The following is a 24,789-nucleotide window of genomic DNA, read 5'->3' as shown; positions in this document are numbered from 1 at the left end:
GGAGGACGTGGAGCGTTTTAAAAGTAGTCCTCCACCACCAGGCACTTATTCGACCTTTTTATTTCTCCATGCGCTCTTCATACTGTCAACCAAATTCTAGCATGTTCATATGAAATCTTATATAAACAGTACTACTATCTAACCTTGGTTGTGCAGATGACGAGGCGGCCGGGGAGAGGAGTGACAGGGAGCATAGCCCCACTCCAGGTGTAGACACCCAGGCCGAGCATCTAAAGGGTGCACGGTCAGTAGTGAGGAAGTGCTTCAGCTCCTCACAAACTACTACCGACAGGTAAGTAGCTAGTTGGTTGCAATCGAGTACTTTCGTCTTCGATTTGCTGGCTTTGATTTGAACTTTTTGCTTTTTCAAGTCCGGCGGCTAAGATGCCACGGACTTCAGCATCTGGGGATGATGTTGTGGGGAGGACAAACCGTCCCTTTCACCATAGTGGACCCATCAAAGGGGACTGGGCTACTCTACCGGTGAGTAGTTCCAATGTAGATAATGCTGGAAATGCGGGTAAGCAAGCTGTCATCGTGAGGCCTACCCGAAAATTTGGCACAAAGAAGCTTGCCATCAAGTGGATTCCTACGTAAGTTCCTTGAAACTTGTAATTGTAGGGTTTGTCTTTGTATCGAGTAGTGGAGAAGCCCCCGATTACTCCGGAGATGAATACTCGCGAGGCAGAGGAGATGGCCGATGCCATGCTTCGGAATTCTCCACTGCTTGATACTGAGAGGAGTGATGAAAGGCTCCCAGAGGGAAGTAGAAACGACAAGCGTCTGGAGGAGAGGGTGGCAAGAAGCTTCCTGAGAGAAGCAACATGAAGCTGCCTGAGAACACCCATACAGGTAAACTTATAAAGCCTTGTACTGAAAAAGTACGTTTTCTTTGCTCTTAATTTGATTAAGTAGCGCTTTTTCCCTCTAGATTCCCAAAATCTAGGGAATACTGTGGGGATGATTGAAGATGCGCCAAAAAGGGCGAGTTCTGAGGTGCGAGTGAGTACTTCCCAGGTCTCATCGGGAAGTGTCGTGCCGCAAGAGAAGTTAAAACTGGCGTTCAAGCTGCTCGGGGTAAGTAGTCGAATATTTCGAGTACTTGAGTATAGACCGAGTAGTGTATATTGATCCTTTTGTGCTTTTTGGAAGGAGGTACTGGGGCAAGAGGGTAACCAGACCCAGGACGATTCAGAGCTGAATGCTCTGAGAGAGCGGGTTAAAACGCTCTTGTCTGAGAAGGCTGGCCCTACAGGAGAAGCTTAAGAAGCTCTCGAAGGCCAAAAAAGTTAGTCTTCAGCATACATGATGTAGTCGACTAGATTATTCTACCTGGTGTTTATAAGCTTTTCTTTTAATCGAGTACACAGCTTGTTCAAAATCTTTAAAGATTGAGGAAAGCTTGGTACTGGATCTAAATATTCTTATGTATCGAAACGCAGATGAAATTGAGAAGCTCAAGAGGATCAAGGAAGACTCTGACCGGGAAGTGGTGACAGTTCTTAAACAACTCAAGGATTTATCAGAGTCTCGGGACTTGATGCAGCAGGAGCTTGTAGAGCTGAGGCATGTGAGGGATGCTGCTCAAGATGTGGCAGAGATTGTGGAGATCCCGGAAGGGAATGAAGACGAACCGCTTACTCTGGCAGGGAAGCTATAAAAAGTACCCGAAAGTTTCGAAAGGTACGTCTCCACAACCACCCGACAGTACATGGGACATGTACTCGGGTTTGTGAAGTCCTACTGGCCACAGACTCCTCTTGATGCACTTGGGAAGGGCGCGAAGGCTGATTGTACTAATGAAAAATTCAATCAGTATCTACAAGAAACCTCCGTGGTAGCTGATCAAATAGTGGAGTCCCTGAACAAGCCTGACTCCCCTTGAACTTTGTTTGCAAACTGTTTTGCCGTGTGGGCCATAAGTACTTGGAACAAATGTTTAATATTTGTGTAATATCAAGTACTTGTTTTATGGTAGGATTGTAGAATCCTTTGTTGTGACGAGTAATTGTACTCGAAAGTCATGAGTTTTGGCAGCATCACGCCTACTCAATCATGATAGTGGATATGAAGAGTTGTATCCATAGATGCCTTAGGAGGCAAAGTATTCTCAAACCAGATTCAAGTTATATGGTTCTAATCAGAACTCTAGTGCTAACCGGTTAGGATTGAATCCGGCAAGATTAACCAAGTGGGAGAAGCATTTTAAGAGAGGGTGTTTTAAGCCGTAGATTAACCCAAATTTCTTTGTGAAAAGAAATGCTTTGTTAGAGCAATGCTCTTATGGACTTTATTGTCCAACAGGGGGAAACTCTTGTTGAGTATTTGGAGAATTAGGAGCTTAGATGTCCTTTGATAGATAGGTAAACAGGAGACTCTCGACAGCTACTTAGAGTACTAAGGGAAAACAGAATTCTTTTTGCATCTCGAGCAAGCGAGTAACACCCGTCGAGTACTCGAGGCAAAAAGGTTCCATGGTTGAAACTCCCTTAGCGGTCTAAGCAAGCAGGAGACCCGTGTCAACCTATTTGAGAGTATCAAGAACTTTACTTTATCCTCCTTAGGGAATTTTTCAAAGTTGACCAGTTAGGATAGACCTTGCTATGTCACCCAAGTAGCATACAACTTTTTTATGGAGATATCCCAGACTACTCGATCCACCAAGTAGCATGTCCTATAACAAGACTGGATTGATTTCTAAGATAGGACTATTAGGATGAACTCCTTCGAGTTAACTAAGACATAAATATTTTAGAAATATCCCAAAACTTACTCGAGCAGGGCGAGTAAGGTGTCCTACCCAAGGGCTGGAGTAATTCAATTGGCAAGTCTGTTAGGGTGAACCTCGTCAGGTTACCCAAGACGAAAATGTCGAAAGAATATCCAAAACCTACTCGAGCCAGCGAGTAGGGTGTCCTAACCCAGAACTGGAGTAACTCTTAGGATAAGTCTGTTAGGATGAACCCCGTCGGGTTATCCAAGACGAAAATGTCGGAAGAGTATCCAAAAACCTACTCGAGCCAGTGAGTAGGGTGTCCTTAACCAAGGACTGGAGTAATCCTTAAGACAAGTCTGTTAGTTATGAACCCCGTCGGGTTATCCAAGACGAAAATATCAAAAGAATATTCGAAACCTACTCGAGCCAGTGAGTAGGGTGACCTAACCCAGGACGGGAGTAACTCTTAGGACAAGTCTGTTAGGATGAACCCCGTTGGGTTATCCAAGACGAAAATGTCGAAAGAGTATCCTAAAACCTACTCGAGCCAGCGAGTAGGGTGTCCTTAACCAAGGACTGGAGTAATCCTTAAGACAAGTCTGTTAGGTATGAACCCCGTCGGGTTATTAAAGACGAGAATGTCGAAAGGATATCCAAAAACCTACTCGAGCTAGCGAGTAGGGTGTCCTAACCAAGGACTGGAGTAACTCTTAGGACAAGTCTGCTAGGTATGAACCCTGTCGGGTTATCCAAGATGAAAATGTCGTAAGAATACTCGGGGTAAACCATAAAACTACTCGATAGCTGCTCTAGTGCTGAGCATAGCTTTCAGAGTGGTGTTTATGATGGGGTATTGGCCAGATGAGTGAGAGCCAAGTAGTCGATTTATGAAGGAATCAACATTTATTGAAAATTTGTCAAGATTACAGGAATTGTAAAATGATAGACTCTGACTCTTAAGACCTACCCCTTGCTCGTAAACGCGAGCAATGGTTTACATAACTGAATAAAAACTATTCGGGGGATAAATTAGTCGATACAGCAGTCGACTAGATTATTGGTAAGGTCTCCTTTAGGAGTGGTGCCCCAAGGGCCTTGCGGAGTGAGTTGCACTCGAAGATCATATGAGAGCTGTTAGGGTGCATGAAGCACTTGTGTAGGAGCGTCTTGTTGATCCTATCTCCGCCGAGAGATGTTTCTCCATGATGTGGGTTGCGCAGTTTACCCTAGGGACGGGTACTTGCCGGCTTGTGCTTCTTGAAGGCTGCGGAAGCCTTTGCTAGGATGCGGTAGTTGGAAGAAGGGTGTACGCCTCAATTTCCTCATGCTCCTTTCTCCTTGAGATGATGACGTTGTGCGCGTCGCGACCAACGTTGATCACGTTGCGGAGGTCGCAATTGGAGTAGTTGTAGTTGTCGCCTTGCTGATCCTGCTGGCTGTTGGCGAGACACTGGCACCTGAACACCCTCTTCTGGTTAAGTAGGCGACGACGCTCGTAAAGATCTTCTGCTGGGTTCTACTCTTCCAATTGCACAGTGACTGTTACTGCTGGAGGCGGTGCAGGCGGATCTTGCTTGGTAGTAGCTTGGGCTTCTGTGATCGTGGGAGGAGTGGTTTCCATGTTGTCGGAAAGATACTCGTCGAAGTCATCAGAATTGTAGTCGTCGAGGTTGAGACGCTCCGTGGGATCGTCCTCATGTTCATGGACCTCAGAGACGCGAACCATGAGGATTTCATGGCAAAGATCATGAACTTCTTGGTTTTGTTTGCTTGAGGACAGGTCTAGTGGAGTGCTTTGCTGGAAGGGTAGATCGATTGGCTGAGAGCCGGAGGCGTTAGGATCATGTGTTTCCTTCAGGCATGCTGTCCATCCTTGAGGTGTTGCATATATGACCGAGTTTGGGAGGGAGTCCTGATCGGTCTTGGAATTCTTAGTCGAGTTAGACTCGACTTGTTTGCTGTACTGGATTAGGTCATCAATCTCGTCCTCCAAGTTGGAAGAGTACTCGGAGTCGGAATCGATTAGGCCACCGATTTTAGAATATGTGTGCTTTGTGTGAGCAAGAACCGGGATGCCCATCTCTACGCTGAGGGCGTTCTCGTTCATCTAATGCAGCCATGATTGCGTGGGAGTCAGTCCTTCAGGATCCTTAATCCAGGGTTTGTCGAAGATCGACTTGCTGGATTGTTCTGGAGCTTTGGCTTTTCCCTTTTTGAGTTTGGCTAGTTCCCAAAGGGCGTCAGCATGCTGGGGTGGATTGGCCATAGCATCCATGAACAAGTCGATGTTATCTGACCAGTCTTCGAGATCATCAAATGGTTCAAAGTTGTCGAGGCTGTTCATGAATTGATCGAAATCCTAATCGAACGGGGACTCAGTGGTGTCAGTTGGTTTAGGAATCTGATTGTGAGCAGGTTTCGGTGAAGGGTTCTGAGGTTTCTTGGAGAAAGACAGTCCCATCCGAACATGCCGGGGGTTTGTCTTTTCAGATCCCCCGCAGATTCCTCCTCCCAATTTCTGCTTCATGTTTTGCAGAGTGCCTTCAGCCATCTTAATATAGTCGGCGAGCTTGGAATCTACTCGATCGATCCCTGAGAGTATATCACCCGACCGTTCCTGTGGTGAGTTCAATGCTTCGGTTCTGCTATGATGTAGATGAGCCAAGGGCGGATTTTGCAAGTTTGATGCATCCCTCTATTGATCGTGAAACTCCATCTACTCCATCGAGTAGTTTTGAGTTGTTGATCTTTGGGTGTTTGATGGACTTGAGATAAGCCACGTACTTTCCGAGAGTTTCGGAAAAGAGAGGTTTTTCAGAATCAGAGTTTGTACCAAACTCCACTAACCAGAGAGTTCGAGTTGGAGTTGACATGTCTTCTGCGTTGTCCGAACTGAGCTCAAGTAGAACTCTTCTTTCGTCGAGATCCGTGGTATCGCGGATGTCGGCGAGTTGGGAAGTGGTTTCCGGTTTGGGCGAGTTGGGGGTGACAAGGTGGCTGGAGAAGCCTCCCGATCCGTCAGCCGTGCAAGCCCGGGAACCGAAAACATAGGTTGTGCCCCCAGGCTCACTGTTGGCGTCGCTTGATCCGGCCATCGAATTCGCCGATGAACTCGCCGAATCCCCTACCTGGCGCTCCAGCTGTCAGTATTTACCGCCAAGCCTGCTCAGGGATACCCTTAGCAGTAAGGTTTGTAGGTAGGGATCGACTGCTCTGGAACTCGATGGTGCAAGGAACACAAAGATTTAGACAGGTTCGGGCCGCGAGTTGCGTAATACCTTATGTCATGTGTGGTGGTTTGTATTGCCTTCGGTGTTGATGATGTTTTGAGGGGGTCCCTGCCCGTCCTTATATATCCGGGGGGAACAGGGTTACTGGAAAGTCCTAGCCGAGTACAGTTGGAGTCCTGCTACAACACAATAGGGTAGTTTCCTTTGTACTGCAGCTAGTTCTATGCCTATTCGGGTAGTTACAAGAGAGGTAAGGTACATCCATGAGCTATCCCTTACTCTAGAATATTCTATGCCTATAAGCAGTCCCGCTGCCCTGGGTCTGACACTGCAAATAAATTCTTGAAAATCGCCTCTTCCCAAAGTTTTTCATTCACCCGGGTAGTAGCAAACATAGCAAGACCCTAGGAAGAACTTCTGGTAGATTGGAAGGAAAGCAGAAATCGCTAAATATATCTCAGAATGCAACACCTGACAGTCACCCACTTGCAAGTAGCCGAGACACTCCCACTTTTGCTAATTATGGATTCCAGGATTGGTTTGCCATGCACCACTCAAAGGCTTGATTCCATATGGATCATTATCGATTGCCGACACATTTTCTTCAATTACACACACTTTCCACATTTAGCATATTTACCTGAATCTCGGGATGAGATTCCTTTTAAGGGGGGTAGGCTGTGACACCCTAGGTGTCAAATTAGCCAAATAAAGACAATTAGCATAACATCATACATAAATAAGCTAAGAAAGCTTAAATAAGAATCTCATATTTTGTTTTTGCAAATCTGTGTGTATGTGTTTGAGTGCAATGTGCTTGAAAAACAATGTTTGGTATACTTTTAAACTTGACTTGACATGCATGGTAATAAGGCACTAAAATACACCTTTCATAATGATCTATAAACATTCTATACATGTCGAATTCAAATTTGAAAACCATACACAGAAAATGACAATGAATTCAAATCATATGGTCTTAGATCTGAAATAACTTTCAAACGGATCAACTAATGCCCTTAAAAATTTATAGGCACTTCAGTCTTGTCATATTGAACAAATGTCTACTTGAAGCCTAAGAGAGAAAATAAAAATTTGCGCATGAAATGACAAGCCATTCAAACCCCGATTTCTGAGAATTTAAAATGTCTCTCAAACCAAAGCTCGGATTAATTTGTGCCCACCATGGAAGATGTAGAGTTTTCCTCTTATTTCGCTCTTGCTCATCTGAAATCTTACAAACTCCAAAATAATTGTGGAACTAGGTTAGTGAAACATAAATGTGAGTAAGGTGTATAGTTTTCCTTTATTATTGAGTCTAGTTGACAGTCAGAAATGGTACTTAACGACCATCAACAACTCCCCCAAGCTAGCCCTTTGCTCGTCCCGAGCAAAGTTTTAGACTTAGGTTGTTGATCAGGAGTTGCTACAATGCCGCATTCCTGATGGATATCCAAGCACAACCAAATGCTTCTTACCTTGATTTTGAATAGGTTGGCCTTGTTCTTACCTTTCACCTTACTCCTATGGGGCTTATAGCATCACCTCGCCTTTGGCGGTTGAGGGCCAGAACAGTCTTGTAGAGTGCTACTTTCTTACCCCTTTTGTTCAACCATCAATCCGGAGGTTTTATAAAAAAAATTAAAAGAAAGGTGTAGTTCTTCAATGATCTCTTGAATCGCTCATTTATGTTTTATTCTCACCAAGGCCTATTTTTGTGCCTTTCTTTTCCATCCTACTCCTAAGGCTTCTTTTTGGTGGAGCTGTAGGTATGGAGGGTTAAAAGGCAAACTTGCTTCTCATACTTTGCTAAGTCAAAAACCGGATCCAAAGAAGAAACAAGTCATAAACCTTGATCAAGATGTGCAAGTGTGTGGATAAATGAATATTTTTGGTGAATAGTGGATGGTGGATGAACTCCTTTGTATGATTCATCTCTTCTCTTTTTCTCTTTTTCTTTGGATAGGGGCTATCTTTTTCTTTTCTCTTTTTTTTGACATGCCTTGTGGGCATGTGGCATACCTTTTTTGGGTATGCATCTTTTATTTACGAACATGTCGAAGCATGTGGCATACCTTCTGTCGGTATTTACCGCCAAGCCTGCTCAGGGATACCCTTAGCAGTAAGGTTTGTAGGTAGGGATCGACTGCTCTGGAACTCGATGGTGCAAGGAACACAAAGATTTAGACAGGTTTGGGCCGCGAGTTGCGTAATACCCTATGTCATGTGTGGTTGTTTGTATTGTCTTAGGTGTTGATGTGTTTCGAGGGGGTCCCTGCCTGCCCTTATATATCGGGGGGACAGGGTTACATGGAAAGTGCTAGCCGAGTACAGTTGGAGTCCTACTACAACACAATCGGGTAGTTTCCTTTGTACTACAGCTAGTTCTACGCCTATGCGAGTAACTATAAAAGAGGTAAGGTACATCCATGAACTATCCCTTACTCTAGAACATTCTATGTCTATAAGCAGTCCGCTGCCCCAGGTCTGACAAGCCCCCGAGCTCTTCGTAGCCGAGTTCTGCAGGCGTCGTGTACTTGGCTGGGCGTCTTCGAGTACTTCAAATAGTCAGAAGATCCTTCTGGTTGCTTCTGGTCCTTCCTTTAGATATGTCGAGTAGTCCTCCAAGTACTTCCGTTTGATCTGAGGCTGTGAGGTGCACAAGTCCCGAAATCTTGTTCATATATGGTGCACGAAGTACTCGCGCTCCATATAGAGTAGCCCCCGAGCCTTAGGTTGAATCGCAGAATCAGGCTGAGGGTCACGTCAGTCTTTTTACTTCTTTATTTTCCAAAAAAAATTGAAAAATAAATCTCTGATGCCTATATCCCACAGCCCCCAAGCCTTAAATCAAAATCCCTTTTGCTGCGAGTAGCCCCCGAGCGTAGATTTGGAATTAAGGATTTAAGACGTGGCATCAGATTATATCCTTCAAATTATTTGCAGGATTCATCAGATCCGAAATCCGAAAAGACCTCTTCTTCGGGTAAAATCCCAGAAAAATGATACAATTGGATCCGCCACACTGATTGCACCCGAAATAACTTTAGGAATAAAACCCGGGATGTACGGCTCTTTATTCAGTGCTCACGTGGGACGTTACTGTTTGGCAAATCTGCATTATTGCATCTTTGTCTGCGTCCATGAATGCGTCCGTGAAACTTGCACTGTTGAGTCATGGGTTTTCCTTCAGTAAGCCCCTTTGTGGCTATAAAAGGTGGAAGAGAGACCTTTGCCAGATGCATCAAAGTGTAGTAGCCATGGCTTATCCTTGGTGTTCTGGCTCTCGCCCTACTGAATTTTACTTAGTTCCTTCCAACAAAAGATGCTAGAAGAGAACTTGCGAGTGACAAGTGAAGTCTCTGCTGCCTCCTCCTGCATCCCCAATGCTATCATCGGATCCATGCGGGACATCATGTCCTTGCATCTTCCAATGAGGCAGATTTGAGGTCGCTAGGTTGAGTCTTGTTGTGTCACATCCTTGGGATTGCCTGTTTCTGGGTGCCCAAGAACTGACATCTCTGGCGGGGAAGCTTAATCTTGCCACAATGTATTCTGGGAGAAGGAGAAGTTTCTCCAGAAGATGCTACAAGAGGACTTGCGAGGTGATTACTGTAATCTGCCTCCAAACACTTAAAACTTTTCTCCCAGAATATGAGTATCATTATTCCCTTGATGGGAATAACAAGTTTGTACTTTGTCACGGCCTCGGGCCGATCTAGCTGCAGCAGGCTTCTCAGGAAGCCAAGAAGTGTTCGTGCAGACCCGAGTCGTTTGTAAAGTTATGTAAAAAGTACTCGAGTTGTAATATCGAGTAGTTATACTATGTCGAGTACTTTTCCTTGTTCTTGGAATGTAATCCAGTTAAGGAAAGGAAAGTCCAGTAGTAGACTAGGGATGTGAGTGTTTTTCCTTTTCCAGAATGTAATCTTCAAAAAATAGGAATGTTTCTTTATAATCCCGTTTTTCCGCAATTTGCAACGGACTGTTGGCCTGTTGGGTGTTGTAACCATGTTGCTACCGCTATTATAAAATGAAACGGTAACTTAGGTTTTACCCCAACGGCCGCCATACAGCCTTAGATCTGTTTTCACTCTCGATCCCCCAAATCTAGAGTTCTTGCTTCCCTTGCGCTCCCCATCCTCATCCTAGGGTTTCCGCCATTGTATGCGCGTGAAGCGATCTGTGGATTTTCAGATGGCACCCAAGAAAGCATTCAAGGAGAAAAGTGCGGCTGCGGAGCCGACTTAGGAAGAAGGCTGGAACACAAGTAAGTGTTCCCAATCTGACTTAGAATCTTTGGTAAAGCAAGGCCTTTTAACTCACAGATCTATTGTCCAATGGCGTCCTGCCTTGGGGAATGATCATCCATATGAAAATACGGGGGAAGTTGTTGCTTTCACCTCATTCTTAGAACGGGGATTGGGGTTTCCTTGTTCTTCTTTCTTTTCTAGACTCCTGCGCTATTACAGGATCCAGCTGCATCATCTAACCCCCAATTCCTTTGTTCATATTTCTATCTTCATGCATTTGTGCGAAGCTTTCCTGGGCATCGAGCCCCATTTTGAGCTTTTCCGATTCTTTTTCCATTTGAAGCCTCAACCCGACTCCTACGTCTTAGATGTAGTAGGAGGTGCGGGTCTCCAACTTAGGCAAGGGAAACATAGAGAGTATATGTCATATAGTCTTAGTAATAAGGTGATCGAATGGAAACCCAAATGGTTCTATGTCGAGAACCAGTCAGGATGCTTCCCACATATTACTCCTGGCCCTCCAATCCAATGGCCAGAATGGAATAAAAAACCAGTCGACGAGAGTCAGATTTTTGAACTACTCGAACGAATTGCCGTTCTAAGGCAAAATATGTTGACTGGGGAAGTAGTCGTATTCGACTGGATGAAGAGAAGGATCCAGCCATTACAGGCTCGGGAATTACTTGGATTCCAGTATCAGGGAACAGCTGATTCATCAAGATACTCGAAGGAAGAGATCTCGAATGATGTGCTGAGGAACGTAAAAAAAGTTCCGATTGTTCCTAATACCATTTCTGCTACGAATCCGCTGAAGCAGGTACTTGATAAGAGTAGTCGATACGTAGAAATCGAGTACTTTACCATAGTGTAAATCTGATAGGATTTGCTTTCTGTAGGAGGACGTGGGTCGCTTTAAGAGTAGTCCTTCGCTACCAGGCATTTATTCACCCTTTTGTTCTTCCAATTTCCTCGATCTATTAATCAAATCTTAGTATGCTCATATGAAGTTTCATATAAACAGTACTGACGTCTAGCCTTGGTTGTGCAGATGAGGCAGCATCTGGGGAAAGGAGTGATGAGGAGCACAGCCCCACTCCGAGTGCTGATACCTAGACCAAGTGCCTAAGGAGTACTCAGTCTGTGGCGAGGAAGCGTAGTAGCTCCTCCCACACTACTAACGACAGGTAAGTAGCTAGTTGTTTTTGCAATCGAGTACTTTCTAGTTGTCGATTTGCATGTTTTGATTGATGTTTTTTATTTTCCAAGTTCGACTGCTAAGATGCCACGGACCTCAGCATCTGAGGATGATGCTGTGGTGGAATAGACTATCCCCTCTAGCACAGTGGACCCGTTGAGGGGTGTCAGGGCTACTCGTTCAGCGAGTAGTTCCGATGTAAATATTACCGGCGATGTGGGTAAGCGGGCCATTGTTGCCAAGCCTGCCCGCAGATTTGGCATCAAAGGTCCCACTTTGATAAGAGCTCCTACGTAAGTTCCTTAGAACTTATAACTATAGGATTTGATTTTGAGTCAAGTAGTTTTTTAACTACTTTGTCTTTGCAGAGATGCAGTCCTTGAGGGAGACGCGAGGACTGAGGGCAACTCAGCTTCCTAATCAGAGGTGGAGAAGCCCCCGAACACTCCTGAGATGAGTGTTCATGATGCGGAGGCTATGGTTGACTCCATGCTTCGGGATTCTCCTTTGCCCGATCCTGCAAGGGCCAGTGAGGAAATCCCGAAAGGTGACGGAAGCGGTAAACTTCCAGAAGGAGGAGAAGGTAAAAAACTTCCTGAGGGAGGCACTGATGAACGGCCCGAGAAGACCCCTTCAAGTAAGCTTGTAACACCTTGTAGGAAAGGCATCTTTTTGTAGCTCTTAATGTGATTAAGTAGCATGTTCTTTCTTTAGACTCCCAAACACAGGGAAGGCTATAGGGAGAGCTGAAGATGTGCCCAAAAGGGTCGTAGCTGAGGTGCTGACAAGTACTACCCAAGTCACATCAGGAAGTGTCTTGCCATGAGAGAAGGTGGAGCTTGCTGTCAAGCTGCTGGAGGAAAGTAGTCGAATGCTTCGAGTACTTTTTTGTAGTAGATCGAGTAGTATACTGATCTTTTTGTTTTTGCAGGAAGCGCTGGGACGGAAGGGTGGCCAGTCCCTGGACGAGGCAGAGCTGAATGCCCTGAAAGAGAGGGTTAAGACGCTCTCGTCTGAGAAGACTGCTCTTGAGGGAAAGCTGAAGAAGCTCTCCCAGTCTAAGAAAGGTTAGTCTTTAGCATTTGATATGCATTCGACTAGTAGATCTGCTTAGTGTTTATAAGATTTTCTTTCTATCGAGTACACAGCTTGTGCAAAATCTTTAAAGATTCAGGAAAGCTTGGTACTGGATCTAAAGATTCTTATGTACCGCAAGGCAGATGAAATAGAGAAGTTTAAGAAGATCAAGGAGGACTCTGATCGGGAGGTGGCGTCGACTCTCCAGCAGCTCAAGACCTTGTCGGAGTCACAAGACTCGATGCACCGAGAACTCGTGGAGCTGAAAGAAGTCAAGGATGCCGCCCTGGAGATAGCCGAAGCCATGGATATCCCAGTTAGGGATGGAGATGAACCGCTCACGCTGGCAGGGAGGCTTTGCAAAGTTCCTGGAGCCTTTGAGAGGTTTGTTTCCACCATCACCCGCCAGTACGTGGGTCACGTACTGGGGTTGGTGAAGTCCTATTGGCCAACCACTCGTCTGGACGCCCATGGACAAGAAGCCAAAGCTGATTGTACGGAAGACAAATTTCGTCAGTATTTGACAGAGACTTCCAGAGTGGCCGATCAAATTGTAGAATCCTTGAGCAAGGCAGAGTCCCCTTGAACTTTTATTGTAATTGAATTGGCATGTGGGCCAGGAGTACTTTTGAACAAATACTTGAATATTTGTGAAATGTTAAGTACTTGTATTTGGATTGTGGAATCCTTTGGTGTATCGAGTAGTTGTACTCGAAGATCCTGAGTGTAGGCAGCATCGCGCCCACTCAGTCATAGTAGTAGATACAAGGAATTGTATCCGTTGGTGCCTTGAGAGGCAAAGCGTTCTCGAATAGGATCGAGTTTGCATGGTTCTGATTTGAAACCATGGTGCTGACCGGTTAGGATTGAATCCCTCAGGATTAACCAAGTGGAAATAGGACTATAGAGGTGTAAAAAGCCGTGGCTTAGTATGGATTTCCTTTTTGAAGGAAGTGTTTTATTAGCACGAAGCTAATATGGACTTTGTTGTCCCATCAAGGGAAGAACTCTTATCAAGTTTTTAGGAGGTATAAGAAGTTTCTTGATAGATAAGAAGGCAGGCCGCTCTCGACAACTACTCAGAATACTAAGGGAAAACAAGAGTTCTTTTTGTATCTCGAGCAAGCGAGTAGTACCCGTCGAGTACTCGAGGCAAAAAGGTTCTATAATGGAGATTCCCATAGTAAACTAAGCAAGCGGGAAACTTGTGTCAACTTATTTTAGAGTATCAAGAACTTATCTGTACTTCATGAGGAATTTTAGTAGTTAACCAGTTAGGATAGACCTTGTATGGTCACCCAGATAGTGTGCAACTGTTGCGAAAATGTCCCCAAACTACTTGATCGGATCGAGTAGTATGTCATATACACGGACTGGATTGATTTCTAGAATAGGACTGTTAGGGTTGAACTCCGTCGAGTTAACCAAGACGTAAATATTCTAGAAAGAGTAAAATGCACCCTGAGTACCTAAACTATTATGTGGGTATCAGATAGGTACTTCAACTCGAAAACGTAACAGACATGTACTCAAACTATTCTATGGGTACTAGATAGGTACTCTAACTCAGAAACGTAACAGTCAGGTACTTAAACTATTCTGTGGGTACCTAGCTAGGTACTCCAACTCAGAAACGTAACAATCAAGTACTCAGTTTATTTATGTTGATCACCCGTCAGCTAGCATGCTGCTGCATGATGTCCGTTTAATGTCGAGCGCAAAAGAACAGAAATCATGCATGTGGCAGTAGCAAACGGTGCTGGCATTTAATTCCTCATCGATAAATAATAATGGTAATAACAAAGCAATTCCTCATCCTGAGATTATTGTGCAAGGGCTTGTCTAGAATTATTTATGGAACGAATTTATAATATTAATAATAAAGATTTCCTCATCTAGAATCAGGTGGAGTTAGTAATTGTTTTTAATCTCATATAGGGTTTGTTTTTCATTCGTGTGCTTCACCAGATTAATAGTTTAGAAAAAAAACTGCACAATTTACTTGCCTAAATATTCTTGCATCACAGGCTGAATATTATGAATTTATAATAACACTAGCCTGACATGGTTCCTGCAATGCTGTTGTAAAAAGCGCCAGTGCCTTTTATTATTTTCGACCAGCATGCATGAATCAATAGGAATTAGATAACACCACTGTTTACTATTGCCGCATGCATGATTTCATTTCGTCTGCGCTCGACATTAAACGCACTCGCTCGGACGTCACACAGCAGCATGCTAGCTGACTAAACAGATTGAGTACTTAACTGTTATGTTTTTGGGTTGGAGCACCTATCTGGTACCAACAAAATAGTTTGAGTACCTATCTGTTATGTTTATGAGTTGGAGTACCTATCTGATACCCACGTAATAGTTTAGGTACCCAAAGTGCATTTTACTCTTCTAGAAATATCCCCAACTTACTCGAGCAAGGCGAGTACGGCATCCTACCTGAGGACTGGAGTAACTCTAGGGCAAGTCTGTTAGGTACTAACCCCGTCGAGTTACCCAAGATGAAGGTGCCGAAAGAGTATCCAAAACCTACTCGAGCCAGCGAGTAAGATGTCCTTTAACCAAGGACTAGAGTAATCTTTAAGACAGAACTGTTAGGTACGAACTCCATCGGGTTGCCCGAGACGTAAATGTCGAAGGGATATCCAAAACTTACTCGAGCGAGGCGAGTAAGGTGTCCTTTTAACCAAGGACTGGAGTAACTCTTGGGCAAGTCTGTTAAGTACTAACCCCATCGGGTTGCCCAAGATGAAGGTGTCAAAAGAGTATCCAATACCTACTCGGGTGGGGCGAGTAGGGTGCCCTACCTGAGGACTAGAGTGTCTTTTAAGACAGAACTATTAGGTACGAACCCCGTCGGGTTGCCCAAGACGTAAATGTCGAAGAAGCACTCAGAAAAAAACCATAAAACTACTCGCTAGCTGCTCCAATGCTGAGCGTAGCTTTCGAGATGGGGTATTGGTTTGAGTGAGCAAGAGCCAAGTAGTCGATATAGGAAAATCAACTTTATTTGGATTTGTTGAAGTTACAATAACTGTAAAGTGACAGACTCTGACTCTTAAGACCTACCCCTTGCTCGTATGACATGAGCAATGGTTTATATGACTGAATTAAACTTATTCGAAGATGGTACTAGTCGGTATAGGGGTCGACTAGATTTGTGGAAGGGTATCCTTCAAGGGAGGTGCCCGAAGAGCCTTGCGGAGTGAGTCACACTGGAAGATCGTGTGAGAGCTCTTTGGATGGATAAAGCACTTGTGTAGCAGTACTTTGTTGATCCTGTTGCCACCCTGAGACGATTCACCCTGGTGCGGGGTGCGTGGTTTACCCTGAGGAAGGGTACTGGTGGTTGCCGGCTTGTGCTTCTTGAAGGATGCGGAAGCCTTTGGCAGGATGCAGTAGTTGGAAGAAGGGTTGTATGCCTCGACTTCCCCCCGTTCCTTTCTCCTTGAGATGATGATGTTGCGCGCATCGCACCCAATGTTGATCACGCTGCGGAGGTCGCAGTTGGAGTAGTCGTAGTTGTCGCCTTGTTGTTCTTGTAGGGTGTTAGCGAGGCGCTGACGCCTGAACGCCCTCTTCTGGTTGAGCTGGCGATGACGTTCGTAGAGATCTTCTGCTGGATACTGCTCGTCCAGTTGGATGGTGACGGTCACCGCTAGAGGGGGAGGAGCGGGTAGATTTTCCTTGGTAGTAGCTTGGTTCAATGATTGTGGGATGTGTAGTTTCCATGTTGTCGGAAAGGTACTTGTCGAAGTCCTTAGAATTGTAGTCATCGAGGTTGAGACGCTCCGTCGAATCACCCTCAGGTTCTTTGGAGATACAAACCATGAGGATTTCATGGCAGAGGTCTTGAACTTCTTGGTTTTGTTTGCTTGAAGATGGGTCTAAAGGAGTGCTCTGTTGGTAGGGCAGATCCGCTGGCTGTGAGGCGGAAGCGTTTAGATCTTCTGCCTTCCTCAGATGCACTGTCCGTCCTTGCGGCATTGCATATATAACCAAGTTAGGGAGGGAGTCCTGATCAGACTTGAGATTCTTAGCCGAGTTGGACTCGACTTGTTTACTGTACTAGATTAGGTCATCCAGCTGGTCCTCCGGATCGGAAGAGTACTCAGATTCAGAGTCGGTTAGCCCACCGATTTTAGAGTAGGTTGAGTCCGATCGATCCCTGAGAGCATATCACCCGACCTTTTCTGAGGTGGGTTTAACACTTCAGGGACCTACTGCGACGTATATGGGCCGAGAGCAGTTTCTGCAAGTTTGAAGTAGCCCTCAATTGACCGCGAAACTTGATCTACTCCAGCGAGTAGTCCTGAGTTTTTGATCTTAGGGCGTTTGATCGTCTTGAGATGAGTCAAGTATTTTCCAAGAGTTTTGGAAATACGAGGTTTTTTGGAGTCAGAGTTTATGTCAAATTCGTCTGAGCCGAGAGTTCGGATCAAAGTTGACACGTTTTCTGGATTATCCGAGTCGAGTTCGGGTAGAACTCTTTTTATGTCGAGATTCGCAGACTCGTGGATGCCGGCGAGCTAGGAGCGGGTTCTTGGCTTAGGCAAATTGGGCGTGACAAGGTGGCTGGAGAAGCCTCCCGTTCCGTCAGCCGTGCATGCCCAGGAACCAAAGACGAGGGTTGTGCCTTCCGGCACGTTGTTGGCATTGCTTGATCCGGCCATCGAATTCGCTGGTGAACTCGCTGAATCCCCTACCTGGCGCGCCAGCTATCGGTGTTTACCACCAAGCCTGCTCAGGGATACCCTTAGCAGTAAGGTTTGTAGGTAGGGATCGACTGCTCTGGAACTCGATGGTGCAAGGAATACAAAGATTTAGACAGGTTTGGGCCGCGAGTTACGTAATACCCTACATCATGTGTGGTTGTTTGTATTGCCTTAGGTGTTGATGTGTTTCGAGGGGGTCCCTGCCCGCCCTTATATATCCGGGGGGACAGGGTTACATGGAAAGTCCTAGCCGAGTACAGTTGGAGTCCTACTACAACACAATCGGGTAGTTTCCTTTGTACTACAGCTATTTCTACGCCTATGCGAGTAACTATAAAAGAGGTAAGGTACATCCATGAACTATCCTTTACTCTAGAACATTCTATGTCTATAAGCAGACCCGCTGCCCCGGGTCTGACACCTTCTTAGGGTATGCATCTTTTATTTCTTTTTGCATACCCCCATATCCTTGGTTTAATTTTATGAGAGAGAGATGTCATATAGTGGCATGGAGTTCTTATTTGGTGGAAGTATGAGCGGATATATTGCTAACTTCCAGTGTAGAAGTGTAGCATGTGGTAGTGGACGTGTACGTGATCTTGATCATGGGAGTATGAAATAGATCTCACTAAGGGTCACAACAATTTGACAAATCTCAATGAGAAAACAAGTTGCATATCTGGAAAGGCTTTTCAAACTTATAACTCATATGGCTTTGGATAGGAATTTCATATCATTGAGGAACTTTATTTTATTTTTATACTTTTGAAAACAAATACTCCGAATATCAAGCATCACGTAGGAGAGGATCATAGCAACTCTACCTAACCATATCATAGCCCACAACAACCTAGACTTGGTTCTGCTTTTTTCTACCCACAAGTTTCAAGCTTACGGTTTGAACATTAGCCACCAAACTCAAAACTAGGTAGAGCATAAGGTTGTAATTAGGCATACGAAAGGAATTGACAGAGCAACTATTCATCATCTCAACATGGAAAACTACACATGCTTACCACACATATTAAAAACAAATAAATATTTTTGGATTTTCTAAGTTTTGTAAATTTTTAATTGATTTTAGTTATGCAAATTTTTATGGATTTTTTTAAAAAATTTCCCAATTTTTATGGATTTTCTAGGTTTTACAAATTTTTATTTTATTTCATGCAAGGTTATGAAAGCGGTAATGATAGAGTTTGATACAAGTTACCTCTCGTGGGGGTATTCCCCCAAGCTAGCTTTAGGCTCATTGCTGTTGGTTGGGATTAAACCCAACCCAACGGTAGTAAGCCCTCCACTCCTCCTGTAGCTGCAACTGTCGTTGCTCCATTTTGTGGATCCTCTCGCCTGTGTGTCGCTGCCAATCCTGGGTGGACTGGATGTAATGGCCCAGCGACTCATCGATGTTGTTGGTGCGGATGTTCAGCCCGCCCAGCTACTTAGTAAGAGAGCTGAACCCTCTGGACGAAGCTGAACAACGGGCGGTGGGTGGAATCCCACTAGAGCTAGAACTAGTGGATCGGCGCCCTGGGGCCTGCCATGCCCACTCACTGGAGCTCGCACTTTGCCACGTCGAACCACTAGCCCGATGTTGATGTGAAGGCTATGGTTGTGGCTGCTGCATTTCTTCCCTTCTGGCCCTGCTTCTCGTAATCCTGCCAGGTAAACCAGAAACACTATGCCGATGGGCTACCTCTTGTGGAATAAGAGATGTGGTTAGTGAACGGTGTTGACACCTTTTACAGATCAACACACGAATGTTCTAGGTCACGCGGCACGAGGTGGAGCTCTTTGCAGCACCTCCTACGTGGAGCGGTCAGACCGATTATCTGGACCGGTCAGACCGGTCGCCGGGCAGAACGGCGATGATCCGACGAACGCTCACCTGGGAGGGACCCCCGTCGGGATAAGGGCGCGTAGGGCTGCCCTAGGCTCGGCAGGCCAGCTAGGGCATCCTCAAACGCTATGTAGACGAGAGAAGAATAGCATGTCGAGGTTGGAAAAGTTAGGGTAAAGGGAAAAGGTAAAGACAATGAAAGATAAATGTATTTGATAGATTTGATTGGATTGGATCCTCAATCGGCCGTGACCCTTTATATTTATAGGGTGAGGAAGACTTACCCCGCAAGAAGTCCTGTTTACATATCTAAATCTATTAAGAACTCTAATTACAGTCGGATTTCTCCTAGACCGGTCAGACCGGTCGGACCCACCGGTCAGACCTGTCAGGCTCCTGCCGGATCAGCTACAGCACCAGACCGGTCAGACCGGTTGATGCCAATATTGGCTGTCAACATATGTCCCCCTGTTTTTGGGTAAAGTTTGCTTGCCAAAAAATATTCTTCTGAACCAAAATTGTCTAAGGGCGATGATTAGCAATGCACCGGCCATATATTATCTTTAAACATGCTAAAATAGCCGAAATAAGAGAACTAGCAAATGTAACAATTTCTAGCTTAAGATCAGCAAACTATTTTGGCTTTATATTCCTTAGCATGTTCATAACAGAAGTCTTGAAACGGCCAATGCGACCGATTATACAAATCATAGCTCCTTGGTAAAGTATAAAACTGATAGTCATAATATGGCAGCCAAGAATTATGACCAAACCATGGATTAAACACACCTGAATATGCAGTCCATGGTACGTGCATCGGCAGGATGAATGATGAAGACCAATACGATGACCGTTGTTGCTTTCATGATCTTGGTGGTGAAGAATTCCTTCTTTGTTTACCTTCCAATTGATTGCTTTGTTTTTGTTCAGATATCTTCTTGTATTTATCCAGAAGCTCCTCAAAGGTCGGCTTGGTCCTATTTTTTGTACCACCAGACTTCTTAGGTTCAGACTGGTCAGACCGGTCGGACGAACCGGTCAGACTGGTCCAGTCAGAACCGATATGGTTGCTCTTATCTTGCCCCCCGGCCGAACTTGAACATTGTTCGACTACATTGTTTGAGTCAGAATCATCATTGGGGACAATTTTACTAATTGACCTGTCCAATTGCTCTTCAACAACCAGCTTTCCTTTATCTAGTGCCAAATCTGAATTTTTGTTTAATCGTCCATCTTTTTTGACACGATAAACTTCCTTGATCACCTTGTATTTCTTTTTCTGTATAGACTGATCTTGTTCATCAAAACAATCATTAATGGTAGGTGATGGTTTACTAATTGCCGGCTCCCTATAGATAATATAATTTGGATACAAATATCTAGGAAGAGACGGCATACAGGAATTATAAGACCATGACGGATAAAAACAAGGCATGCTATAATAAGATCCGCATGGCATATGTATAGACGACCTATGTGATGAAAACGGCATTGATTTAGGAAAATTATTTGGCTGCCGATTCTGATCATGGAATTGCTGTCTAGGAGTAGATCTTGAGTGTTTTGGATGTTTTGACCGGCTAGCATCATTATTTTGTTTTTTGGATTTACCTGGAAGATCTCCAAGAAAGGGCTTCGGCTTTTCCTTTTGATGCTTGTGACAGCCTTTGGATTCAAAGGTTTTCCAAACACCAATTTCAGGTTTCTTGGGTTTGACCATCTTTGGCTTTGACTTATTTTGCGAAACCCTTGGAGGGCAGTTAGACCGGTTGGAGAACCGGTTAGACCGGTTGCAGTGCAACCTACACCATTGCCATTGCTTTGATGCCCCCCGAGCGTAGAATACTAGAATCAGTTTCTGTGCACTTGCTAGGGGATTTTTGATCAACGAATTCGACTTAAGATGGCCGAATTGCAGCTTGACCAGCAACATTAGGCAAACTTTTGCAAGGATTATTAGCCGGCTTTTCAATAGCCAACTTTTGAATAACAGGAATTGGATCTACACACTTCTTTCTATTAATCAACTCATCTACAAAAGTAAGCAAACCACTTATAAAAGTAGCTGTGGACTTACTATGCCTTGGTAGACGTACATCCTCAACTATCGATGACAAACATCTTCATCATGATGATGCCTTGCTCCGTTACCCGATAACAGTGACTATTTAAATGTATGTCGATGCCCTTGCGTAGGTCTTCAGGCAATCCTACAAGTGTCATCATATTGCTGGAGTTTGATATATCAGCCATGATAGCCAGATTCTCGTCCCCAGCGGAGTCGCCAATTTGTGTTGACACCTTTTACGGATCAACACATGAACGCGCTAGGTCACGCAGCGCGAGGAGGAGCTCCTTGCAGCACCTCCTACGTGGAGCGGTCAGACTGGTTATCTGGACTGGTTAGACCAGTCGTCGTGCAGAACGGCGATGATCCGACGAACGCTCACCCGGGGCAAGCGCGCGTAGGGTTGCCCTAGGCTCGGTAGGCCAGCTAGGGTGTCCTCAAACGCCATGGAGACGAGAGAAGAATAGCATGTCGAGGTTGGAAAAGTTAGGGTAAAGGGAAAAGGTAAAGACAATGAAAGATAAATGTATTTTATAGATTCAATTGGGTTGGATCCTCAATCGGACGTGACCCTTTATATTTATAGGGTGGGGAAGACTTACCCCGCAAGAAATCATATTTGCAGATCTAAAACTATTAAGAACTCTAATTATAGTCGGATTCCTCCTAGACCGGTCAAATCGGTCGGACCCACCGGTCAAATCGGTCGGACCCACCGGTCAAACCGGTCGGGCTCCTGTCGGATCAGCTACAGCACCAGACCAGTCAGACCGCTTGGTCAGACCGGTCTAACTGGTTGATGTCAATTTTGGCTGTCAACAAACAGCAGTTATACAAATGATATCTTGCGTTTGGCATCAGAATTTCATTTGAATAACCTAAGGAAATGAAAATCAAGGAGTCATTCGGGCCTTTCTTGAGTATGTGGCCTTGAACCAAATAAAACTCATCGATCAAGACACGGTCATCCTCAATGAAAGGAACGGGGTTCCCCTCTAAGATGCCCATGTTTGATACGATGCGTGTAACCAAAGAAGGGCACTCAATAGGACACGTCGTCCTGAAATTTGTAAGCCATTGCTTAACCATTGCTCTTGCGGGGGAGACTCGGATCTTGTTGACCATGGCATATAATATTTTCAACTCATCACTCCGCAGTGGTCGTGGATCATCTCTTGGGAAGAGAGTGATGGCCACCCACTTGTGCATTAAACTAAGAGTCGGATTCTGAATGTCATTGCATCGAGGTGCAAACTTACCATGAACAACTTGACCCAAAATCAATACCCAAAACTCGTGTCGATCAAACCACGGCAAGATTTTTCAAGGGAAACTGGCAAACGGTCACTAAAACCAAGGAGGTGGCTGAAATCTCACCAAGTATAGTAGTACTCGTTCCCAAAGAATCGGAAACGAACACCACTAGCCTCCTCCCATACTGTGCAAAGAAACTGGATGGTGAGGAGACGAGAACCATTCTCCTCAACAGGCACAAAGCCATCCCATCCGACCGCATGCCAAACATTAGTGAAGTCAATGTCCATACCTATTTTCTCGAGGAGGTCCAGGTCAAAGGTTCTGGTATAACCAAAGATCCGACACTTGATCATGGCGTAGGCTTGACGTTCGCGATCGTTCCGCAAGTCAAGGTACGATGCGTCTTCATCATCAATCTCCATGTCCTCGGCTTGCGGTTCTGCAGCTTGCTCCTCCATAAGTTTGTCTTGTTCGTCTTGTTCATAGTCCATCGTTGTTTGTGTTGGTGTTGGCTCGGGAGAATGATGGGAGCTCGACCCACCCCGTGAATGGGATGAGGTTGACCCTATCATCTTCTTGAAGGCTCTGGAAATCTTCCGTCCTACACCCTTCATGCTTGCAACAAGAACGAACGAGAACGAACCAAGAACAACTCGATTCAGGTTACGTTAGTGAAACGAAAATGAAATTCTTACCCAAAAGTTGATCCTCCAAGTATGTGGTTGTTCTTGCAGTAAAGAAATGAGAAAGAGAGATTTCTTGAAATCAAACTTGAGCCAAAATCCAATGAAAACACGAGCAAGAGTTTGTGAGAGGGAGTGAGAGTGAGAGAGTGAGCATGAGAGTTTCACACCCCCTCCTCGGCCTCTATTTAAAGGAAATTTGCAGCATGCACGCAAGGAGTGGCCGGCCACAACGGTCGGAGCCGTTGGAGAAGGTGGGGCCTAGGAGCCGTTGGCCTTGGGTCGGCCAACCTTTGGGGTCAGCCGGCCCCAGGGTGGGCCCCCTGGTGCCCCCCTTTGGCTAGATTCCTTTGTAACAACCATAAGCTTTGAAAATCTTGGCATGTTCAGAAATTTGCTCGAAAAGATGTTCAAAATAATTTTCCAAAGGATTTTGAAACTCGGAAAATATTTTTGGTGTTTTCGTAAAAAGGGGAAAGGTTCTAGAAAAATTCCAGCATGCAGAAAAATATTTTTGCGCTTTTTTTTTAAGAACATGCAGTGGAAAAAATTCAGAAAGGTGGAAAAATCAAATTGCGGAAAAAGCAAATATGAGGTAAGTACCATTTACCTGTGGCGAGGACGCGTCTTTTAGAGTCCGACGTGCAAGACTTTTCTCTGGTGTTACTTACCAATGTTCGGCTTGTCCTGGAGAATTGCACAAAGCCATACTCTCGACCTCCGCCAAATCTTCTTCGATCTTCTTCTCCTTCTGGATTTGGTCGGCTGTGGTTCCGGCTGGGGGAGTGGTTCACCCAGAGTGCTTGCCCTTCGCTATCTCGATGAATCAGGAAGCGCTGCTCTTTCCTGTGTTTCAATCTGAAGAACATGTCTTCCTTAGTGACACATAATCGGATTTCTCCTTTTCTGACATCGATCCTTGCCCTGGCAGCCCTTAGGAATGGTCGCCCAAATATGAGGTGCATTCCGAGGTCGCCCTCCATATCCATTACCATAAAGTTGGCGAGGATGAAGGAACCATTAACTCGCACAAGCATATTTTTGACTACCCCCTCAGGGTATCGAGTTGTTGAATCTGCAAGCTGCATGAGCATAGACGTTTAGGAAAGAGCAGGGTATTGAAGCTCTTCGAAGATTACCATGGGCATTATATTTACAGTTGACCCCAGATCACAAAGGCATTGCTCGTAGTGTTCGTTGTAGATTGAGCAGCTGATCATGGGGACGCCTAGATCCCCTTGCACTGCTGCAACTAGGCCATCCCACGAATTGTTCTTTGGGGGATTGCGCCTACCTGCATGGTTAGTTCGTGATGACCGCCGAGATGGGTTACCCCATCCAGTGGACACCATGTTGATGTTTTCAACGGGAGCCTCGAGTTGCCCTAGGATCTTCCCGTTTTCAACAGCAGGTAAAGATGCAACAATTTGTGCCAGTTGAGTTTCTATCATTTTATTGAAACTTTTAACTGATTTTTAAGAGTTGAAGACAAAGTTTCAATTTTAACATTCAAACTTTCCAAGGTTTTATCATTGGCCAAAAGCTTTTTATTAATATTTTTGTTAATTTTTGTCTGGCCTAACACTAATTCTCTCAAGGGAGGTTGGTTCGAATTAAAATTCAAATTGAAATTGGAGTTATAGTTGTTACCTCCCTGAAATGGTGGACGTGGCTAGTTCCACCCCTGGCCTCCTTATGGTGGACGATACCAGTTGTTGTTGTTAACGTATGAGCAGTCTTCTC

Source organism: Panicum virgatum, chromosome 1N (assembly GCF_016808335.1).
Source record: "Panicum virgatum strain AP13 chromosome 1N, P.virgatum_v5, whole genome shotgun sequence".
Classification (NCBI taxonomy): Eukaryota; Viridiplantae; Streptophyta; class Magnoliopsida; order Poales; family Poaceae; genus Panicum; species Panicum virgatum.
Note: the sequence above shows the minus strand (reverse complement) of the source record.